Below are 23,928 nucleotides of genomic sequence, written 5' to 3'. Positions count from 1 at the left end.
TCTACAATGTGTAAGTCATAGTTGAGAGTAGGAGGGCAATCCCTACACAAAAGGAGTTTTACATTTTATTGATGTATGATGTGGTGTGGCTATAATATGAATAATAAGTGGGTAAAATACTGATTTTTTTTTTTTTTACTGAATGAGAGAGTGGTAATAACTGGGAGGACAAGAAATGGTCTTGTGCAGGTGGCTACATTCAGACACATCAAAGAAAAACCAAGGATTCTATGAGACAGAAGGGAAAGAAAATTCTAAAAATGGGGATCATTTGTACAAAACACAGAGTCAGGGAATGGAATATTGTGAACCATGATTACCTGAAAAGTCAATTTGTTGAGACTAGAAAGCAAGTGAAAGGGAACGCTAGGAAATAAAACTGGAAAAATAGATGGGATCCAGATAAAGATTTTAGATTTTGACAAATAGGCAAGAGAGAGATGTTCTATACAACATAATACAATCAGAACATAATCACCACTCTGTCTTTTCATGAGTATTGAGAACAAGTATTTCAGTGATGAGCTATGCAATTAAAAATTAGTCATTTCTTTTCTCTAGTTAGGTGATAGTGATGTGGTTCTAGTGGTAGAGAAATGAGGTGTGAGAATTGATGTGAGAATCCCCTCTGGTCTCAGAGCAGGTCCAAAATGAAAAGAATTCATGAACCCGAAATCTTAGTGGCAAAAAAGAAAGTTTTATTTTTCACTAAGAAGCTCTCTTTTAGCAGACAAATCTCTTAATGAGGAGATTTGCTAAGAATGTGTTAACAGAAACCTATTTTATGAGCAAATCTTGGGGCTGGGAGCAGTTTGAATTGATTATTAGACCAAGATCTCCCAAAAGAATGAAATTGCTTTGATGGCTTTTCCCAGAATTTGGAGTTTCCTGAATGGGGATCTGACTACTCAAAAGATCAATGAAAGATGATTTGTCTAAGATTTCCAACTGAATGATGCTGATTATATTAGAAAAAGGCCTGTCTGGAAAATATGCCCCCTCCCAGACTTGAATCTTTGTTCTTTTACAGATCAAAGAGGACACAGCTTCACCCCCTCAAAAGCCTTCCCTCCCCATTATTTCTAACATTGGTCTACAACAGAAGCTTTTAGCTTTAAGTCCATAAACTTTTAAAAGTATATCTATATTTATACCTTTGTCTACAGATGCTCATCAAAGATGTATCTAGATTCTGGAGTCCAGAGTCACCAGCCTCTCTCCTCCTCATCCTGCCACCAAGTCACTCTGGTCTCTCCCCCTCCACCCTCCAAACCTTGCCTATGATTATCTTAACACCAAACATTCAGCAAGCACCAAGGTGAGAAGAGCTATTTATCCAAATATATACTAATAGAGTCATTATCTCACATTGAATAGGTAATTAGCCTTAAGTGCTAGGTTGTCTGATTCAAGCAGACCTTTTTTGGAGTTTTAGACCTCTACAAAGTAGGATTTATAACAGGAATGCAGGTTCAATATAAGGAAAACTATTAGTATAATTGATAATATTAATAACCAAAACTAACAAAAATCAATAGATGCAGAAAATGTTTTTGATAAAATTCAACACCCATTCCTATTAAAAATACTAAAGAATATGGGAATAAATGGACTTTTCCTTAAAATGATCAATAGCATTTATTTAAAACCATCAGCAAGCAACATATGTAATGGGGACAAACTAGAACTAGTCACACTAACATCAGGAGTGAAACAAGGTAACCCACTGTCATCATTACTATTCAATATTGTATTAGAAATGTTAGCTTTGGCAATAAGAGAAGAAAAAGAGATTAGAGGAATTAGAGCAGGTAATGGGGAAATCAATTTATCACTTTGCAGATGATATGATGGCATTCTTAGAGAACCTTAGAGAATCAACTAAAAAACTACTAGAAACAAGTCACAACTTTAGCAAAATTGCAGAATACAAAATAAATCCACATAAATCATCAGCATTTTAATATGCTATCAACAACGTTCAGAAACAAGAGAAACAAAAAGAAATTCCATTTAAAATAACTGTTGATAATATAAAATATTTTTGAATTTATCTGCTAAGGGAAAGTCAGGAACTATAAACACAATTACAGAACACTTTCCACACAATAAAGTCAATATAGAATAAAAAGAATCAGTTAGAAAAATATCATGTGCTCATGAGTAGGCCAGGTGAATATAATAAAAATGACAATACTTCCTAAATTAATCTACTTATTTAGTGCCATGCCAATCAAACTCCCAAGAAATTATTTTACAGATTGAGAAAAAATAATAACAAAGTTCATCTTGGAAGAACAAAAGATAAAACAGTTCAAGGGGATTAATAAAAAAATACCAATGAAGGTGGCCTAGCTGTGCCAGACCCAAAACTTTGTCATAAAGCAACATTCATCAAAACCATTTGGTACTGGCTAAGAAATAGAGCAGTCAATCAATGGAATAAGTTAGCTTTAGAAGACAAAATAGTTAATGACTATAGCAATCTAGTGTTTCATAAACTAATAACCCCAGTTTCTGCAGTAAGAACTCACTATTTGTCAAAAACTTCTGGGAAAATTGAAAACTAGTATGGCAGAAACTAGTTTTGACCTACACCTAACACCATATACCAAGATAAGATCTAAATGGGGTCATGATCTAGACATAAAGAAGATTATAAACAATTTAGAAGAACATAGGATAGTTTGCCTCTCAGATCTATGGAGGAGAAAGGAATTTGTGACCAAAGAACTAGAGTTCATTATAATAGGAGAAATTCAGTGACTTGCAGATTGTCCCTCAGTCAATATGTATTAGAGGCAACTTTTGAACTCAGATCATCCTGGATCCAGTGCAACTCTCTAACTATTATGCTGTATTATATCCCTATAAATATGATACAAGTATAATTTTTATAACATATATACATATACACACATAAATACTATATGTGTATGTACATATACATATAAATATATAAATACGTGTGGAGAGACAGAGAGAGACAGAGATACAGAGAGAGAGAGAAAAAGACAGACAGAGACAGAGAGACAGAGAGAGAGAGAGAGAGAGAAAGAAAGGCATTTTGTATGGAACCTTTAGTCAAACTCTTTCTAACAGCAATAGCTTTCTCATCAGTTAAATGGGGGAGGGGTGGCAAGAACCCATGTAGCACACATTTTACTGACTTTTTGTAAGTAACAAATGAAGTGACATATGTAAAAGTGCTAGATAAATGAAAAGCTTTATTTCTTTTTCAGTAAGACTAGAAGTTCTTGGAGAATAAAAATTGTTTCTTTTTTGTATATTCAGCTCTTCTGAATTTAATATAGAATAAAAAGAATGTCAGAGAAGTGATACATGAGCATATAGTAGAAATGTGATATAGTGGAAAGAGCATTGACTCCTGAGTCAAAAGTCTTAGCTTAAAATCCTACCTTGGATACCTCCATCTATTCATCTACCTCTCTATCTCTCTACCTACTTACCTACATAACTAATCTATTTATTTATTTTATTCTGAATTTATATAAAATGAGCATTTCTGTAACATAATGTCATGGTAAAAAATGATTGTACATGAAATTATTTTGTAAATTTATTATGTAAAACTTACTATTCTGTTTCTCATGTAACTTTTTTTCCTTTTTTTTCTTCCCTCTAAGATAGCTATCACTGCATGTGTGGGTGCATATACACACATACACACTTATGTATACACACACACACACATACATAATTATTCTATGTATACTTCCTTCAAAAGTCCTTTGTAATAAATTTTGGGTATTTTGACTATTATTCCCTAATAGTGAAAATGATGTAATTGTTCCTAAAACAATATTATTATTAGTGTATACAACATTTTCTTGGTTCTGCTCATTTCACTCTTCAATACTTTTTGCCAATTAGTTCATATTTTTCTAAAATAATCAAACTCAACATTTCTTTTTTTAATAGATTAAACATGCACAATCATTTTAAACACCTGTCCATATTCATGATGTTCTATAAGAAAAATCAGACAAAAAGGGAAAAAAATGAGGAAAAAAAAGTGAACATGTAAACAAAAAAGGTGAAAATATTATGCTTTGATCCACATTCAGTGTCCATAGTTCTCTCTCTGAATGTGGAAGGCATTTTTCATCCCAAGCCTATTAGAACTAGTTGTCTTGAATCACTGTATTGTAGAAAAGAAGCTCAATAATATTCCATCTAAATCCTACCTTTGACATTCCTTATGTGAATTTGGTAAATCACTTAATATTCTTGAGTCCCAGGTTCTTCAGTTGTAAAATAAGGTAGATTAAATTAGGTAAAATGAGGTAGATTGTTAGATACAAAAACCTCTGGTGTTTTTCTTCATATAATCTAGTCCTCTGATACCTCAGAGAGGTAAGTTGCCTAAGGCCATACATATAATGGTAGAATTAAAATATTAAAATAAAACTTAACTCTTATTCTAGCTTTGGGACTCTTCTACAATGTGATGATAGATTATCACACTTCTAACATTTATAAAGCACTATTCTCACAATAACTCTGATAGATAGGTAGTATAATTATGATAAGCATTTTAGAGATAAGGAATTGAGGCTCAGAGATATCCACTTACCTGAGTTTATAAGCCACCAAATATATGGCTAGTAAGTGATTAGATCCAGACTTAAAGCCAAGTTTTCTGAATAAGAACTGATATTGACACTATTTCATACTGCCTTTTCATAATAGAATATTAGAGTTGGGAAGGATTTTAGAGGTCATTTAGTTTAACTTCTTTTCTTTATGAAGGAGGAAACTGAGGAAACAAAGATGCAAAATTATTTTCCTCAAAATAAACCAGCAAATAACTAGCATATTGAAGGCTGGAATCCCTATGGTTCACATATGGAGGACAACAAGATCAAGATTGGGGTAATGTTACAATATTTTTCCTTAAAAATTATTATAATCAGGAGTCCTTTTTCACTGGGAATTTTTCTTAGAACTATTAGGTCATTAACATTCACAATTCAACAAATCATTGTTATTCTTAACCTTTCCACTGTTTCTCCCACATTACATTCCCAGATACTAGGCATTTGCACTGACTTTTTTTCCATGTCTATAATGTTCTCCCCCTCCTCTCTACCTCCTGGCTTCCTTGGCTTCCTAAAAGTCACAGACAAAAATCCCATCTCTAGAAAAAGCCTTAGGGCAGAATTGTGGTGCATGGATAGAGTGCTGAACCTAGAACCATCTTCCTCAGTTCAAAAATCTAACCTCAGCTATATGTCCTTGTTTGCCTCAGTTTCCTCATCTGTAAAATGAAATGAAGAAAGAAATGACAAGCCATTCCAGTATCTGCCAAGAAAGTCCCAAATGGGATCATAAAAGGAATAACTAATGAAATAAAGAAACCTTTCCTGATCTTTTTTAATGCTAATGCCTCTTCTCTATGAATCATCTCCAGTTTATACTATATGTAGCTTCTTTGTACATGGCTATTTATTTGCATGTTGTAAAGTTATGCATGTTTACATTAGATTGTAAACTCCTACAAGATAGGGATTATCTTTTACCTTGATTTGTTTCTCCTAGTTTAGCACAGTGCCTCAAGCACAGTAGACACTTAAAAAAAAAACATTTATTAACTGTCTGATCCAATTATACAAAGCATAAAATGTCTCCAGGAAAATAACTTACCTGGCTATTTTGATGAGTGTGAACACAGAAATGGAGGAGTAACAAGATATTTGATGATAATGCATTATTGCCCCTTAAAGTTTAATGATCAATTAACCAAACAATAAATTTTTATTAAGTACCTACTATGTGCCATGCACTCTTCTAAGTACTGGAGATATAAATAAAGTTAAATGACAGTGTCTTCCCTCGAAGGGCTCACAGTCTACTGAGGAAAAGATGCAAAAAACTATATTAAAAAATCATTAAAATTAAGGTGGATTGGAAAAGACTTTTTGTAGGTGGTGTTGATTTTAGCCAAAACTTGAAGAAACTCAAGGAAGCTAGGGTACAGAACTGTGGGGGGGGAGAGCATTCAAGGAATGGGAAAGAGTTGGAGAAAAAACCCAGAATTGGTAAAATGCATGTAATGAACAACATCAAAGAGATAAGTGTCACTGGATTGTAGAGGATATGGAGGAGGATGTAATATGCAAAAAAAAAAAATGAAAAAGTGGGCTAGGGTATAGGTTTTGAAGAGTTTTGAATGCCAAAGAAAGGATTTTTTATTTTATCTTAAAGATGATAGGGAGCGATTGGAGTTTACTGAATGGGATTGTGTGTGTGTGTGTGTGTGTGTGTGTGTGTGTTGCTGTATGTGTCTGTGTGTGTGTATATGATATATCATCAGACTGATGCTTTGGGACAATCATGTTTGTCTGAAATAAAAACTAAAGGGGATTCTATTCAAAATTTAACTTTCTGATAAGCACTATGCCCCTTCTGTATCCAACTGCACATTCTCTGCTTTATAAAGATACTTTAAGCCAATTTACTATTTTAAAACATAAACAAACAAATAAATAAAATGGATATTCTCTTTAAAATAAGCAAAGAATTAGGTCCTCAAAAATTGTCAGCATGGGTGACAATAAATGTATCTCCCAATACACATCAATAACACTTCTATGACTTAGATTAATCCAAAGGAGTTACTTAAAGCACAGAAATTAAAACTTATTCAAAATCACACAGCTGGTATGTATTTGAATCACCTTTTTTATTCAACAGATATTGACTTTTTGATTATTTATTTCTTAAATAAGTATGATTTACTTATTCATCTTTTATTAAATTTATTTTTTACAATTCCCCAGATATTATAACAAATGCTAAGAAAGCATACACAAAAACAAAACAGACCTTTTAGTCTAAGGGCTAATAGCCTAAAGGGAAAATAACAATGTACAGATGAAGTACATGAAAAATGTAAAAAGCCAATAAGGAAAGTTCCCTATACCAAATTGCTGGCTTACTCAAACCAATGCACCTAGGTAGACAGGTAGATTGTAGCTACATAAGTAGATATATAAATAGCTGATACCTACATACTCAAAAAGTACTTTCTTGAGGGGAGAGGATTAACACATTGTAGGGAGGAGTCAGGATAGACTTCCTTTAGGAGGGAAAAGCCAAAAAAAACTTTAGAAGAGGTTAAAAAGAAGGTAGAGGTAAAGAGGGACCTTCTAAACAGGAGGTAAGAGATGAAATATTAGGTCAGGGGAATAATAGATAAATTTATCTAGAAGATGGAATAAATGAAGGAAAGTAATACTCAGCTCACCTGAATGTGGGCTGGAGCCACCATTGTAAAGGACTCTAAAAACCAAACAGAGAAGTTTGCATTTGATCCTAGAACCAAGAGAAAGCTATGGAACTTGTTGAGCAGGAAAGACACCTGGACAGATCTGGACTTTAGGAATAAAAGCCTAGTCTTTCTGAGTGCAAACATAGCACAATATCAACTATAATAAGCTGCCCTGGTTTAAAAACAGTAACTTGGAATAAGTCAACCCAAGATGTCCACATACAGGCCCCCTGAATATAACTTTTGCTTAAAGTCCTCTTTCAGGATTGTACTTAATTCATCTGTGCTCTGGAAAAGATTGAGATCATCAAGGTTAGATGTGTTTGTAAGGATGAAACGGAAAAACATTTATTAAGAACTTACTAAGAATATTCATTATTCACTAAAATTAAAACTAGAAACTGCAGCTATCCCTTCCCCACAATAGTCTTCCCTGCCCCCATTTTTGCAATCAGATATATTCAAATAGGCTCCAAAGCCTTCTGATATGATAATAATAATCAGATGATAATCGTATGCTAATTTTGCTGCAAAACCAGACCAGATGTCTTAACTATATTAAATGCCTCTTGAAACTCTGTTTAGCTCCATGCTCACATTATTGCTGAAAACATCCATTGCAAAACTGTCCCTGTGGACCAATCTATCACCGTCTAGCAGGCACCAAAGAAAATAGATTAATCAGAAGACCCACAGTTATTGTCTCCTCTGGTTACCTCTGATTCATATATCATTAGAAGAAGAAAAAAAATTCTGTCATAGAAACTGCAGGATGTTATCTCTTTTGGGGGAAAAGAAATATTCTCTCCAATTCAATAATTTATGTTCTAATCTGATGATAATGTACATGATTAATAACAATGTTTCTAATGCGTGAACAGAGAAGTTTTAATATTATAAATTAAGAGACATATAAGAATAACTGTTTTTTAGTTTATTTGGGTCCACAGTTTATCGGGTCACCCTTCCTCATTTCACACATGAGGAAACTGAGTCCTAAGGAACTTTATCAACTTATTAAAGGTCAGAAATACAACAAACTTAGAGGCACAAATTTACTTAAATCATAGAACCATAGAATATTATATTTGGATAGGACCTAAGAATAAACAGAGCCTTAAAACATGCAACAGAAAGGTAGAGCTAGAAAGAATGCAAAAACATAGAATATTAGAATAAAACAAAATTTCAGAACTGGGAGAGATCTTCCCTAGTTATTTAATTGAAATCCCTCATTTTACAAATGAAGAAACCAGGTCTTTTGATCATAGAATTATATATCAAGACTTAAACTGTGGTCCTCAAGTTTACCCCCACCCTCTCACCCTTACTGTGACTTTACACATTACACTTTATCACTTTACAGATAAGGAAACTGAGCTCTGAAAAATCAAGTGGTTTGTTGAGAGTTACAAGAATAGTGATCATCAGAGATGAGACCTGATCCTAATTCCCTTAAACCCAGAAGCAGTATTTTTTCCTATAATAATTATCCTGAGTCTCATGAAAATTCTACATCCATTTATCATATTATCTAGTAAGTTCTCAGCTCTCCAGTAAAATGTTTAGGCAGAAAATCAATAAATATGAATGGATTGATTGAATTACCATATTTTGGGTTAGTTCATTGTATTGCTATTAAATTCTGGGTTTATTCACCAAAGAAAGATGTTTCTGAACATCTTCTCATGTCATGAAGGTGAACCTAGGTTCTAGAAGACTATGTCAATGGGAAATAAATTTTATTAGGATCCTACAAAGTTTGAATGGTTATAAGTCTAGGCCCATGATTAAGCTGTGAGTCTGTCATCTATCTTAGATACATCTGAAAAGAAGAGAAAATTTTTGGCTTTCCCAAATCATGAAATTAATTAGGGCACCTAGATGATGCAGTAGATAGAGTACTATCCCTGGAGATGGGAGAGCCTGAGTTCAACTATGTCCTCAGACACTTAATAGCCATGTGACTCACATAATTACTATTGCCTCAAAAACAACAACAACAGCAAAATAAGATTCAACCTATTAAGGATAGAGGAATCAAATTTTTCATTCACAGAAGGAATGTCCACATGGATGAAATTGTAGGTCTTTGAGATACTAAGGTAGTTCCTGCCCTCAATATTAATGCCTTCTTTGTCTCAGCAATTCATCGACTATGATTATCATTGTGAAGATGAAGAAACTGAGTCATGAGAGATTGTACCCAGCATTAATAAGTGGTAGAGTCAAGTCTGAACTAAGGTCTTTTGGCTCTTTTGATCTTTCCACAAAAGCTATGTCATCTCTCTAAGGAAAAAAAGAAGATTCGAGGAATAAGGAGTGGATTTCAAAATTGCACAAATCTCCAGAACCATATGTGAATTGATAATAAAGTCTTAATATATTTCCTGCATTGACAATCACTTGGTCAAGCTGCTGTGTGATCTCAGAACATGGCAGTGCTGTTTTTTTTTTTTTTGTAGGAAGTTCTTTTGTACAGTTTGAAGCAAGAAGAAATTGAGTGGCATGTTCAAGATTAGATAAACAAATAGCATCAAATGTAGGACTTGAACTTTGAACTACAGTGCCCAAGTCCTTTCCAATTTATTACACCCTGCCTCACATAGTCCTCAAATATATTTCTTTAGATAGGAAATCAAGAGTTTTGCGTGACTTCACAAGTGTAATCAATACCACATCGCTTGCTTTCTTAGGAGGTGGGAGAAGGTAGGTAAGGAGAGAATCTGGAACTCAAAATGAAAAAAAATGTTAAAAATATACATGTAATTAGGAAATATTGAAATTAATAAAACTTATTGGAAAAAATAAATATATGTATATCAACTGACTGACCATATCCTGAGTTAGTTCACAGGATGATCTCTATATAAAGTAACTCAAAACAGAATGGACTACCTCACAAGGTGGTAATGTGTTAGATTGTCCTTGACAGAGGATCTCTAGATCTCTGAACATAAGCTGTATGACTAATTGTTGGGATCATAGAATATCAGAACTATTGACTCTGAAAGTGAGAAGACACCTCAGAGGCCAATTCAGCCAAATTATAATTGAAGATAAAACAACACCTAAGTGACCTTAAGAAGTAAGACTATTCTGGATCTTGGGTAGAGGTGAAACTAGACAACTTTCTTGTCTTTCATCATCTTCTCTACATAAAGCTCACCAAATAACTCAATGTCCACACTGAGAGAATATCATGGAGGAATTTTCATCTTAATACCACTCTCCTTCTTTCACCTACTGTTTAGTAATTGCTTCTCCCTGAGCACCATTTCTGGAAAATTTCAGTTGTTCCACATTCTATTCCTTTCTCTCTAACTACCTCCACTAGAACTTTTCTCCCAATATTTTCCTCTCTAAATGTGAAAAATGAGCCAGGATCAAATCAGCTTTCCTGAGTGAGGCATATTGGTCTATCATTCAGTGAATAAAAATTTGTTAAGCATTTAGTATGGTTCAGGCATAAGCTAAATACTGGAGATAGAAATTAAGACAAAAAGTAGTCACTACTTTCAAAAAGCATACATTGGAGTGAGATATGCTATTCGGAGGGGTTAAAAAGAAGCATAAAATAGAGTGTGTGAAAAAATATAAAAATATGCATAGTATAAAGAAAATAAATATGAAAGGGAAAGGTATTAGAAGCCAGAAGGAACAGGTAAAAGTGCCCTGCAGAAAATGAGCTTTGAGTTGAGTATTGAAAGAAGTCAAGGATGGTAGAGTGAAGCAATTAAGATGCTTGACCTCTCTCAGTTTTCCAGGAAAAACCATATAAAACTACACCTCTGAACAGAGTCTAATGGAATTAAACCTCTCTCCAGCTCAAGATATAATGGAAAAACTTGAAGAAAGATCAGTCTTACTGAGGTGAAAAGGGTATTCAGATGAGCTGCAACTGAGTCTGGGAAAGCCAGTGAGAGAATCTTAATCACACCATCAGCAACTTAGATCCCTCAGTCCTGGCTTAGTAGAGGAACAGACAAGGAGGGCAGACTCCAGTCCCAGCTCAGAAGACAAATTATGAGAAACTGTGGCTATTTCCCGGAAAGAACAACTAAAGCTACCCCCTGCAAACATAAGGGACCCCTGAGCTCAAAGCCAAGACTCAGAGGTACACAGGAAGCTTGGTAAAATGCTCCCTTTACTCCGGAGCAGAGCTTGACAATAAAAGTAAAAAAAAAAAATGAAATACAAAAAGAAAAGGAAAGAAATGATCAAGAAACAAAAAAGAACCTTGATCATAGAAAGCTATTATAGTGACAGGGAAAACTAAAACACCAACTCAGATGAGAATAAAATATTCACAGAGACAATCTCAAACAGTGATATGAATTGTTCTCAAAACCAAAACACTTCTTGGAAGTGTTCATAAAAGACTTTAAAAGGCATTTAAGACAAATAGAAAAAATGAGAAAAGAAATGAGAGCTATATAAGAGAGAGTCAAGAGCCTAGAAAAGGAATTCAATTTCTTAAAAAAAAATACAATTAGTCAAATGCAAAAAAAATCATTGAAAAAATTATATCTTGAAAAGTAGAATTAATCAAATGGAAAAAATACAAAAGCTAATCAAAGAAAATCATATATTAAAAATGTGATCCAGGTAAATGGAAGCTAGTGACTCCATGAAACATCAAGAATCAGTCAAACAAACTAAAAAGAATGAAAAAAAGTGGAAGAAAATGTAAAATACTTCATTGGAAAAATAGCTGACCTGGAAAATAGATCCAGAAGAGACAGTTTTAAAATTACCGCTCTTCCTGAAGGCCATGACAAAAAAGATTCTGTGTAGAGGGCTGGAAAGATTGCAGAGGGCTGGAACTCTGAAAAGATGTACTTGATTCTAAGACAGCAGAATACTTACGGCGAAGTACCTACTCAATGTGAGATAATGGTTCTATAAACATATACTTAGATGATATGGTAATGTGATGGCTCTCCTCAATTTTTCTCTGTCTTCTTTACCAAGATAAATTGGTGCCTACTGAATGTGTTGTGGTGAGGTATAATAGAGAAAGACTGGAGGGCTGAGGGAGAGAGTCAGAGTCTTTGCCAGAGCTCACTCAGCAGGAAAGACTTCAGGCTCTGACTCTAGAGTTCAGGATCCATCTTTGAGGAGCCAAATGGCAACTTGCCTGCCTCCTTCACTTCTCCTCCTAAAGGACTAATGCTGACTCTGACTGATCTTGAGGCCCTCCAGAAAGCTAGTCCAGACATTACAATGCTGTATAACTTTCTTCAAGAGATCATCAAGGAAAACTGCTTTGGTATTCTGGAAACAGAAGGGGAAATAGTCATTGAAATAATCCATTGATCACCTCTGGAAAAAGATCCCAGAAGGGAAACACCAAGGAACATTGTTGTAAAACTCCAGAACCATAATCTCAATAAAAAATCTCAAGGAAAAAGTTAGCAAGCTGCCAGACAAAAGCAATTCAAGTGTCAAGGAGCAACAGTCAGGATTACCCAAGATCTATCAGCATCTACAACAAAGGCTCAAAAGCCCAGAATTACATATTCTGGAAAGCAAAGGATTTGGGGTTACAAATAAGAATTAACTACCCAGAGAGATTGAGCATGATCTTTAGATCTAATTTAGACAAATCTTCAATGAAGTAAGAGATTTTCAATCATTTCTATTGGGAAAAAAAAAAAAAAAACTAAACAGAAAATGTAATCTTCAAACACAGGACTTAAGAGAAATATAGAAAGGTAAACAGAGGGAAAATATATGTTAATTAAAAGTTAAATTGTTTGCATTCCTAGAAGGGAAAAGGATAACTGTAATTTTTGAGGGCAGGGCAGATGCGGGGAGGGGAGGAGGCATTACATGGAGTAAGGGTATGTTTGTGACTGCCCTCTGATGTGATGATATCAGAGAAAAATACATTAAGAGATAGAAAAAGGATTGTATTGAGAGAAGAGGAAAGGAGAGGTATCATGGGACAAATTAGATCACATGAAGAGGTGAAAAAGACCTATTACAATCTAGGGAAAGAAGGGAGAGGGATAAGCATTGTCTGAAGCTTGATCTCATCAATTTTGGCTCAAGGAGGATATAATTTAATCATTCAGTTTGGGATAGAAATTTATCTTACTAAAGAAGTAGGAGGAGAAAGAGGAAAGAAGAGAGGGGCTGGATAGAAAGGGGCACAGAAGCACTAGGGAAAAAAAGTAAGAGGTAAGAAAAGGTGATAGAAGATAAGGGAGTGAGGGGGGTATCTTAGAAAACAAAACACAACTAAGGAAAAACAGGGTGAAATGAGATAACACAATTATATACAGGGGAAAAAATAGAATGGAGGCAAATGGTATTCATAACTCAATGTGAATGTGATGATTTCTCACATAAGTGGAAGTGAATATCAGAGTGGAGTAAAAAAAAAACAAAATTCTACAATATGTTGTTTTTCTAGAGATACTTGACAGAGAGAGATACAGAGAGAGTAAAGATAAAAGACTAGAGCAGAATTTATTATGCTTCTGCTGAAGTAAAAAAAGCAAGGGTAGCAATTCTGATATCAGATAAAGCAAAAGTAAAAATAGATTTTATTAAAAGAGATAAGGAAGGAAAGTACATCTTGATAAAGGTTACCATAAATAATAAAGTAATAAGGATACTAAATGTATATGCATAAAGTGGGAGAGCACCCAAATTCTTAGAGAAGATATTAAACCAGTTACAGGAAGAAATAGAAAACAAAACTGTATTAATGGGGGATCTCAACCTATCCTTCTCAGAATCAGATAAATCTTACCACAAAATAAACAAGAAAGAAATGAGAGAGATTAATAGAATCCTAGAAAACCTAAATATGAATGACCTCTGGAAAAAACTGAATGGGGACAGAAAGGAATACACCTTTTGCTTGGAGTACATGAAATCTACACAAAAATTGTCATGTATTAGGGCATAAAAATCTTACAATCAAATTTAGAAAGACAGAAATTGTAAATGCTTTCTTTTCCAACAATGATGAAATAAAAAGTATATTCAATAGAGGTCCAGGGAAAAATAGACTAAAAACTAACTAGAAATTAAATAATCTAATTCTAAATAACAAATGGGTCAAACAACAAATCTCAGAAACAATCCATGATTTTATTCAAGAGAATAACAATAATGAGACAATGTATAAAAATCTACAGGATGCAGCCAATGAAGTTCTTAGGGGAAATTTTGATTACCTAAATAGTTACATGAATAAGATAGATAAAGAAATCTAAAAAGGCTAGAAAACGAACAAATTTTTAAAAATCCAATACAATAACAAATTAGAAATTCTGAAACTCAAAGGAGAGATTCTGATAAAATTGAACTAAGAAAACTATTAAACAAATTAATAAAACTATGAGCATGGTCCTCTTTAATAATGAAGAATAAATAAGAACAAGAATATTCATGTGAATATAACTTCTTAGAAGGCAGGAACTATTCTTTTTTCTCTTTCACCAAGATGGTTTAGTAACTTATGTCATCATAAGTACTTAATAAATGCTTCATGATTATTTGAATTCTCAGTTCAATGTAAAATTCAACAAATATTAACTATGCATCTACCATGTACAAGACATCAGAATCAGCACTGATATTCAAAGCAAAAATCAATCTCCACTCAAAGAATTTGAGTACATTTTTATTGGGAAGAATGTAGCAGCTACATAGATAAGTAAAAACAAGGGTATTTGAGGATAGAGCATAGGTGAATGGATTAATGGATGGGTAGATAGATAAATCATTTATCAAGTGCTTTTTATGTACTAGGCCAGTAAGGAATGGGGGTACAAATACATGCAAATGCAGAAACACTCATCTGACTTTAGCACAAGCTAGACACCAACACTAGGATCCTGTTTCAAAACCACGTAAATTGTATGATTCCTATAGCTTCTACAGCTATCCCTTTCATCTCACCTCTTCAGTGCAGTACCAGATATGAGGGTCCTTTCTGGGCAACATCAATGCAATACTAATTAAACATCCAGGGCCTGCAGGCTCTGACACAAGAAGCCTGAAATAGTGTTTCTTTCACCTCAGGAGCAGAACTCAAATTTAAAAGAAAAGAAATGGGGCAAAAATGATTAGATAAACAACAACAACAACAAAGAATATGGCCGTAGAAAGTTATTGTGGTGACAGAGAAGAACAAACCCCAAACTCAGAAGAGGAAAACAATGTCAAAACACCTATAGATGAAACCTCAGACAAAAAATGGGAAGTAGTCTCAGACCCAGAAAGAGCTGGGTATTCTTATGGAAGAGCTCAAAAAGGAGCTTAAAAATCATATGAGAGAGATAAAAGAAAAATTGGGGAAAGAAATGAGTGGTGCAAGAGAATTATGGGGAGAGAGAATCAACAGCTTGAGAAAAGAAAACAAATGCTTAAAAAGTAGAATTGGCCAAATTGAGAAGATAAAAAAAAATTCACTAAGAAATACAAAAGCTACTTGAGGAAAACAACTCCTTAAAAATTTGAATTAGACAATTGGAAGCTAATGATTTTCTAAGACATGAACAATCAATAAATCAAGTTCAAAAGAATGAAAAAGTAAAAGAAAATATAAAATGCATCATTGGAAAAACAAATGACCTGGAAAATAAAGCCAAGTTAGACAATGTCAGAATCATTAGATAACCTGAAATTCATGATTAAAAAAAAAGGATTTGGACAGCATATTTCAAGAAATTATCAAGGAAAACTGCTCTGACATTGTTAAACCAGAGGACAAAAGAGATATTGAAAAAAATCTACTAATCACCTCAAGAAAGAGATTCCAGAATAAAAACTCCAAGAAATGTTTTAGCCAAATTTCAGAATTATCAAGTCAAAGAAAACTTGACCAGAAAGAAACAATTGAAATATCAGGGAGTTACAGTAAGCATACATAGGATTTAGCAGTTGAAACCTTGAAAAATCAGAGGTCTTAGAACATGAATATTCCAAAAAGCTAAGATGCTAGGACTATAACTAAGAATTATCTATTTGGTGAAATTAAGGATAATAGTTCAAGGGAAAAAAAGTTATTCAATGAAACAAAAGAACTTCAAGTTTTCATAATAAGACCAAAATTGCCCCCCCAGCTAAAAAAAAATCTCTTAATATCAATACATAAAAGAATCCTATAAAGGTAGAAAGGGAAAAAAAAACATTAAAGATTCAATAGGGTTGAACTGTGTACATTCCTAGATGTAAAAATGATATTTGTAATTTTTAAAAACTGTATCAGTAATAGTACAAGTAGAAGGAATAGATAGATAGTATCTATATCTGTCTTTTATACCTATATGTGCATGTCTGTGTAATATGCATATATCTGTTCGTATGTAATATACATAAATCTCTCTCACTCTGTGTGTGTGTGTGTGTGTGTGTGTGTGTGTGTGTGTGTGTAGATGTATAGGTAAATTTGAGGGAATGACATAAAATAATTAAGAGGTGAGAAAGAGGAGTGTACTGGGTGCAGAAGAAAGGAAGATGTAGAATGAGATAAATTATTTCACATGAAGAAGCATTAAAAACCTATTACAATAGAAGGAAATATGGAAGGGTATATGGTGGGCATTGCCTGATTCTTACTCCTATCAGTATTTGCTCAAAGAGAAAAAATTATACACAATCAGTTGAATATAAAAAATCCATCTTACCTGATGGGAAAGTAGGAGGGTAGGAAATTAAGTAAAGGGTGAAAGAACTGACCGAATAGAGGGTAGTCCAGGGGAAGCAATAGAACAAAACATTCTCAAGGAGGGAAAGGATGAACAGAAAGAGATAGAGAGGAACAACAAGATGAAAAATAAAGGACTCATGAAGGAAAATGGTTATCTACATCCAGATAAAGAATGAGTGGACTCCAAATGTAGATAAGAAACTACTTTTTAAATTTATTTTATTTTTTTCATGTTTTTTTTCTTTTGTTCTGTTTTATTTCCCCCCCCCCAAAACTGTGACTAATGTGGAAATATGTTTTACACAATGTTTTATTTATATATATCATATCATATATCATATATCAAATTGCCTACCATTTTAGGAAGAGGGGAACAAAGGGAGTGAGTAAGAAAAGAATTGGAAGTCTAAATCTACCAAAATGAATGTTAAAAATTATCTAGACATGTAATTGAAGGAAAATAAAATACTAATTAAAAAAGAAAAATATAATTGATTAGTTTGAAAATAATTAGTTTATTGTTGATTATTTAACTAAATTCAACCTCTCTCCTTCCTTGATCTCCCACATCTTTTTCTCCTTCCTAACAGTGCTTGTACATGTGTGTGTTTATATGTAGACACATCCTTAATGTATTTCCTCTGAGAAATAAAAACAAACAACTCATCTCCATGCACTCTAGCAGCTCTTCTTGATCCTTAAATAGCATTTCATTGGGGCACTTACTCTTTCAGACTAAGTGAGCTAAGGGCAGCACAGCAATGCTGAGCATCATGAAATAATTTAAATGAAATTTCCCCCCTTTATTGGAAATCAAATAATTCTCTGCCTCTCTCTCTCTCTCTCTCTCTCTCTCTCTCTCTCTCTCTCTGTGTGTGTGTGTGTGTGTTTCTCTCTCTCTCTTTGACTTCTCTAACATTCATTTTTTTTCCTTCTTAAACAAATGGTCACAGCCCAAATCTAGATCAGGCACTCATCAATCGGAATCTAAGCTACTGTAACAGTTAATTAGTCACCTTGTTTCATGTGCCTTCCTTCCCAATTTGTTTTCTATATAGATGTCAAAGTGCTTTTTTTTAAAAGCATGGGTCTGGTCACATCAATACCTTTCTCCATAAACTCTGATGGCTCCCTATTCATTTGCCCTTTTGACTGTGTTTTTGACTTTCTGAACTTTGACATTTTGCCTTAGTTTCAGCGTCAAAGTAGAATCTTTTTCAGTTCCTGAAATTTCTTCATCCTGGAACATCCAAAAGTTCCTATGGACTTCTTAACTAGGAACATCCCTCTATTATGCTTGGCTCCTTCTCCCTTTGCTCATTGCTGAGTTTCTCTTAGTACCTCTATTTTTGGGAGGGGTCAAGGTTGATGGTCTTCATTCTCCTCCTGGTTCTATTTCTAACTTTCCATCTGATTTGGATCCGCTCAAAACTCCCCCAGTTTTAGTATTAGTTTCCCAGTTTTCCCACATCTCCTCCAATATTCACCATTTAATTTTCCCATCATCTTAGCCAATATAAGAGGTGTGAAGTGGATGACATTTCTACATCTTACCAACAAAGCCCAGCAACAAGAGATAAAAAGAAAAACTCTATTTAAATAATTGTAGACAATATAAAATATGTGGGCATCCACATGTCAAGACAAACTCAAGAACTTCATTAACACAGTTACAAAATACTTTTCATAAAATAAAGTTAGTTCTAAGCAACTGGAAGAATATAAATTGCTCATGAGTAGGCAAAGCTAATGTAACAAAAATGGCAATTCAACCTAGAATTGACCTATCTAATCAGTACTATACTAAGCAAACTACCAAAAATTATTTTATAGAGCTAGAAAAATAATTAGAAAACTCACCTGGTCAACAATTTTAAGGAAATTAATTTTTAAAATGCAAAGGAAGATAGCCTAGCCATACTAGATCTAAAATAAAGCAGCAGCCATCAAAACCATTCAGTACTGGCTAAGAAATGAGTGGTGGATCACTGGAATAAGTTAAGTACACAAGAAACAATACCCAATAACTACAGTAGTTTAAAATTTGAGAAACCTAAAGACCTCAGTTTCAGGGATAAGAACCCACTATTTGACAAAAATTGCTGAGGAAAACTGTAAAATAATATGGCAGAAATTAGGCATAGACCAACATCTCCACCCCCTATATAAGATAAGATCAAAATGGACTCATGATTTAAGGATAAATGGTGATACAATAAGCAAATCAGTAGAGTGAGAGATAGATCTTTGGAGAAGGGTGGATTTTATGACCAAACAATAAATAAATAAAGAATATTATTAAATGCAAAACAGATAATTTTGCTTACATTAAATTAAAATGATTTTGCACAAACAAAACCAATACAGCCAAAATTAAAAGAGAAGTAAAAAGCTGAAAAAGAATTTCGATAGTCAGTATTTTTAATAAAGGTCTTACTTTCAAAATAGACAGAGAACTGAGTCAAATTTATGGGAAAATTAGTCATTCCCAAATTAATGAATGGTGAAAAGATATGAACATACAATTTTCAGATGATGAAATTAAAGTCATCTATACTCATATGAAAAAAGTGAATATGAAATCCAACAAAAGTTCCTTAAGATTATTTTTGAATGACTATATATGGGTTAAGAGAATGAAGGGACACTTGGAAGCATCTACCTGAATAAATACAGCTTTAAAAAACAAAGCCAAAAGCCAAAATTATTCTAGAGTGCTTAACAATTTGGCTAGAGTTTAATGCCTGGAAATCCTGGGAGTTCACATCCTACAAATCAGTCCATTTTTTTCTTCAAGCTATGAGAAATTCAAAGACTGATGGTGTTTGAATTCTCCAGGGTCAGATTCTACACCATGCACCAGTATACCCACACACACTTATATAGCTTGTGCTGACAATGAGAAATGCAGAGAAGGATGAAGAATAAGTTTCTCTTTCTTATGTTCTGCCTGTCCTACCTGTTCTTTCTTGCCCCAATACCTTCTTATATTGATCAATGGGCAAATTAATATTTGAGCAAAACTGCATAATTTCCCATCTTGAAGACTGTAGCATGAAGACAGCCTTTAAAATGATTAATGGCAAAGTAATGAGATAGTATAAACATGTGGTTCATGAATAGAATTCATATAAAAAATAAACTGTTGGTTACAAAATGCTGCATAGTGCTCAGATGATATTCCCTTAACATCATCCCTTCCCATTATCAGCTCTGCTGAATCAATCATGTTCACATTATTGTTGAAAGTATCCCTAGAATGATTTTGAATTTTGATAAGAAAATCCAGTCACTTTCCCAGGGCTAATTTTAGAAATTCTTGGCCCTTCAAGTGCTTTGTTCCATTTCACAAAACATTTACTCAGTGATTAGTAGAACGTAAGCTTTTAGATGGTAAGAACTACTTTTTTTAAAAAGGTGGTATCATTAGTAAATTAAAGGAGAATGGAAAATATGCCTAACAATGTACAGAAAAAGAAAGAGTTTGTGAACAAATAAGATAGGATCACAGGAAGTAAAATGAGTAATTTTGGTGACATAAAATTTAAAATATTTTGCAAAATAATACTAATGCAGCCAAAATTAGAAATAAAACAGGAAACTGGAAAAATGTTTAGAGCAAAATTTCTCTATATCAATTTATCAAATATATAGGGAACTAAGTCAAATTTATTTTTTAAAAAGCCATTTTGAAACTGATATATGATCAGAAAAAAATGAAATTTTTCTTTTTTTCTTTTTTTTCTTTTTTAATTTTTATTTAATAATTACTTTATATTGACACTCGTTTCTGTTCCGATTTTTTTCCCTCCCTCCCTCCACCCCCTCCCCTAGATGGCAAGCAGTCCTTTATATGTTGGATATGTTGCAGTATATCCTAGATACAATATATGTTTGCAGAGCCGAACAGTTCTCTTGTTGCATAGGGAGAATTGGATTCAGAAGGTATAAATAACCCGGGAAGAAAAACAAAAATGCAGATAGTTCACATTCGTTTCCCAGTGTTCTTTCTTTGGGTGTAGCTGCTTTTGTCCGTCATTTATCAATTGAAACTCAGGTCTCCTTGTCAAAGAAATCCACTTCCATCAAAATATGTCCTCATACAATATCGTTGTCAAAGTGTATAATGATCTCCTGGTTCTGCTCATTTCACTTAGCATCAGTTCATGTAAGTCTCGCCAGTCCTCTCTGTATTCATCCTGCTGGTCATTTCTTACAGAACAATAATATTCTATAACATTCATATACCACAATTTACCCAGCCATTCTCCAATTGATGGGCATCCATTCATTTTCTAGTTTCTAGCCACTACAAACAGGGCTGCTACAAACATTTTGGCACATACAGGTCCCTTTCCCTTCTTTAGTATTTCTTTGGGATATAATGCCAATAGAAACACTGCTGGATCAAAGGGTATGCACAATTTGATAATTTTTGGGGCATAATTCCAGATTGCTCTCCAGAATGGTTGGATTCGTTCACAACTCCACCAGCAATGCATTAGTGTCCCAGTTTTCCCGCATCCCCTCCAACATTCATCATTATTTTTTCCTGTCATCTTAGCCAATCTGACAGGTGTGTAGTGGTATCTCAGAGTTGTCTTAATTTGCATTTCTCTGATCAGTAATGATTTGGAACACTCTTTCATATGAGTGGTAATAGTTTCAATTTCATCCTCTGAAAATTGTCTGTTCATATCCTTTGACCATTTATCAATTGGAGAATGGCTTGATTTCTTATAAATTTGAGTCAGTTCTCTATATATTTTGGAAATGAGGCCTTTATCAGAACCTTTAACTGTGAAAATGTTTTCCCAGTTTGTTGCTTCCCTTCTAATCTTGTTTGCATTAGTTTTATTTGTACAAAGGCTTTTTAATTTGATGTAATCAAAATTTTCTATTTTGTGATCAGTAATGGTCTCTAGTTCATCTTTTGTCACAAATTTCTTTCTCCTCCACAAGTCTGAGAGATAAACTATTCTATGTTCCTCTAATTTATTTATAATCTCATTCTTTATGCCTAGGTCATAGACCCATTTTGATCTTATCTTGGTATATGATGTTAAGTGTGGGTCCATGCCTAATTTCTGCCATACTAATTTCCAATTATCCCAGCAGTTTTTATCAAATAATGAATTCTTTTCCCAGAAGTTAGGGGCTTTGGGTTTGTCAAACACTAGATTGCTATAATTGACTATTCTGTCTTGTGAACCTAGCCTTTTCCACTGATCCACTAATCTATTTCTTAGCCAATACCAAATGGTTTTGGTGACTGCTGCTTTATAATATAATTTTAGATCAGGTACAGCTAGGCCACCTTCATTTGATTTTTTTTTTCATTAATTCCCTTGAGATTCTCAACTTTTTATTGTTCCATATGAATTTTGTTGTTATTTTTTCTAGATCAATAAAATATTTTCTTGGAAGTCTGATTGGTATAGCACTAAATAAATAGATTAGTTTAGGGAGTATTGTCATCCTTATTATGTTCGCTCGGCCGATCCAAGAGCACTTAATATTTTTCCAATTATTTAAGTCTGACTTTATTTGTGTGGAGACTTTTTTATAATTTTGCTCATATAATTCCTGACTTTCCTTTGGTAGATAGATTCCCAAATATTTTATGGTATCAACAGTTATTCTGAAAGGAATTTCTCTTTGTATCTCTTGCTGTTGGGTTTTGTTGGTGAAAATGAAATTTTTCAAAAGAAATTAAAGCTATCTATAGTCACATAAAAATGTTCTAAATACTTTTTGATTAGAGAAATACAAATGAAAACAATTGAGATACCACTTCACACCTATCAGATTAGTTAACATCCTAGAAAAAGGAAACTAGCAAATGCTGGAGGGGAAGTGAAAAAATTAAGACACTGATGCACTGGTGGAATTGTGACCTAGGCTAAATAGTCTGTGAACAATTTAGAAGTATTCCCAAAAGGCTTTAAAATTTTATATACCCTTTCCCAGGAATACTATTACTAGGAGTGTACTCCAAAAATATCAAAGAAAAGAAAAAAGGATTTATTTATCCAAAAATATTTTTAGCAGCTCTTTTTGTAGTAGCAAGAAATTGGAAATTGAGAGGCTGCCCATCAGTTGAGGAATGAATGAACAAGTTATAGCATATGATTGTGATGGAATACAATTTTACTATGAGAAATCATGGGCATGATGATTTCACAAAAAACCTGGGATGACATATAACTGTTGCAAAATGAAGTAATCAGAGCAAGGAAAACATTGTGTATAATAACTGCAATATTGTAATGATGATCAATTATGTAAGACAGCTACTCTGATCAAAACAATGATCCAAGATAATTCCAATGACCCATGATTAAAAATGTTATCTATTTCCAAAAAAAGAGAGTGCTAATTAATTCTGATTGTGCATTGAAGGATACTTTAAAAAAAAAAAAACTTTTATTTTTCTTTTATGTGTTTTCATTTGCACTGCTGCTGATATGGAAATATGTTGTATGTTTTCATATGTATAATTGATATGTTGCTTGTCATTTCAAAAAATTGGGGAAGGAAAGGAGAGAGAATTTAGAACTCAAAATTTAAAAATTAATGTTAAAAATTTTACATGTAATTGAATAAAATTTAATAAAAATAAATTTTAATTCCTCATTATCATAATCTTTCCTGTAAATATTACATGTCACTGAAGAAAAAAAAAAAAAGATGTGAAGCTTGGACCAGTCACTCTAAAGTGAACTGAGTTAAATGTTTATTCTATGGAATAGATATTTAGAGAATTACTGAGACACATTTAACTACTATCCTGAGAGAAGTGAATTGTTATTCCAATGTTTTGGAGGAATGAATAATTGAAGCCATTGGTGAGAGATGATTTTTGGAGAACCCATCTATCAATGCCCTCCAAAATTGATCACCTATAATATATAACTCCTTTAGGATAAATTATACACTCCTAAAAAAGACCCTCTTTATA

Source organism: Antechinus flavipes, chromosome 1 (assembly GCF_016432865.1).
Source record: "Antechinus flavipes isolate AdamAnt ecotype Samford, QLD, Australia chromosome 1, AdamAnt_v2, whole genome shotgun sequence".
Classification (NCBI taxonomy): Eukaryota; Metazoa; Chordata; class Mammalia; order Dasyuromorphia; family Dasyuridae; genus Antechinus; species Antechinus flavipes.
Note: the sequence above shows the minus strand (reverse complement) of the source record.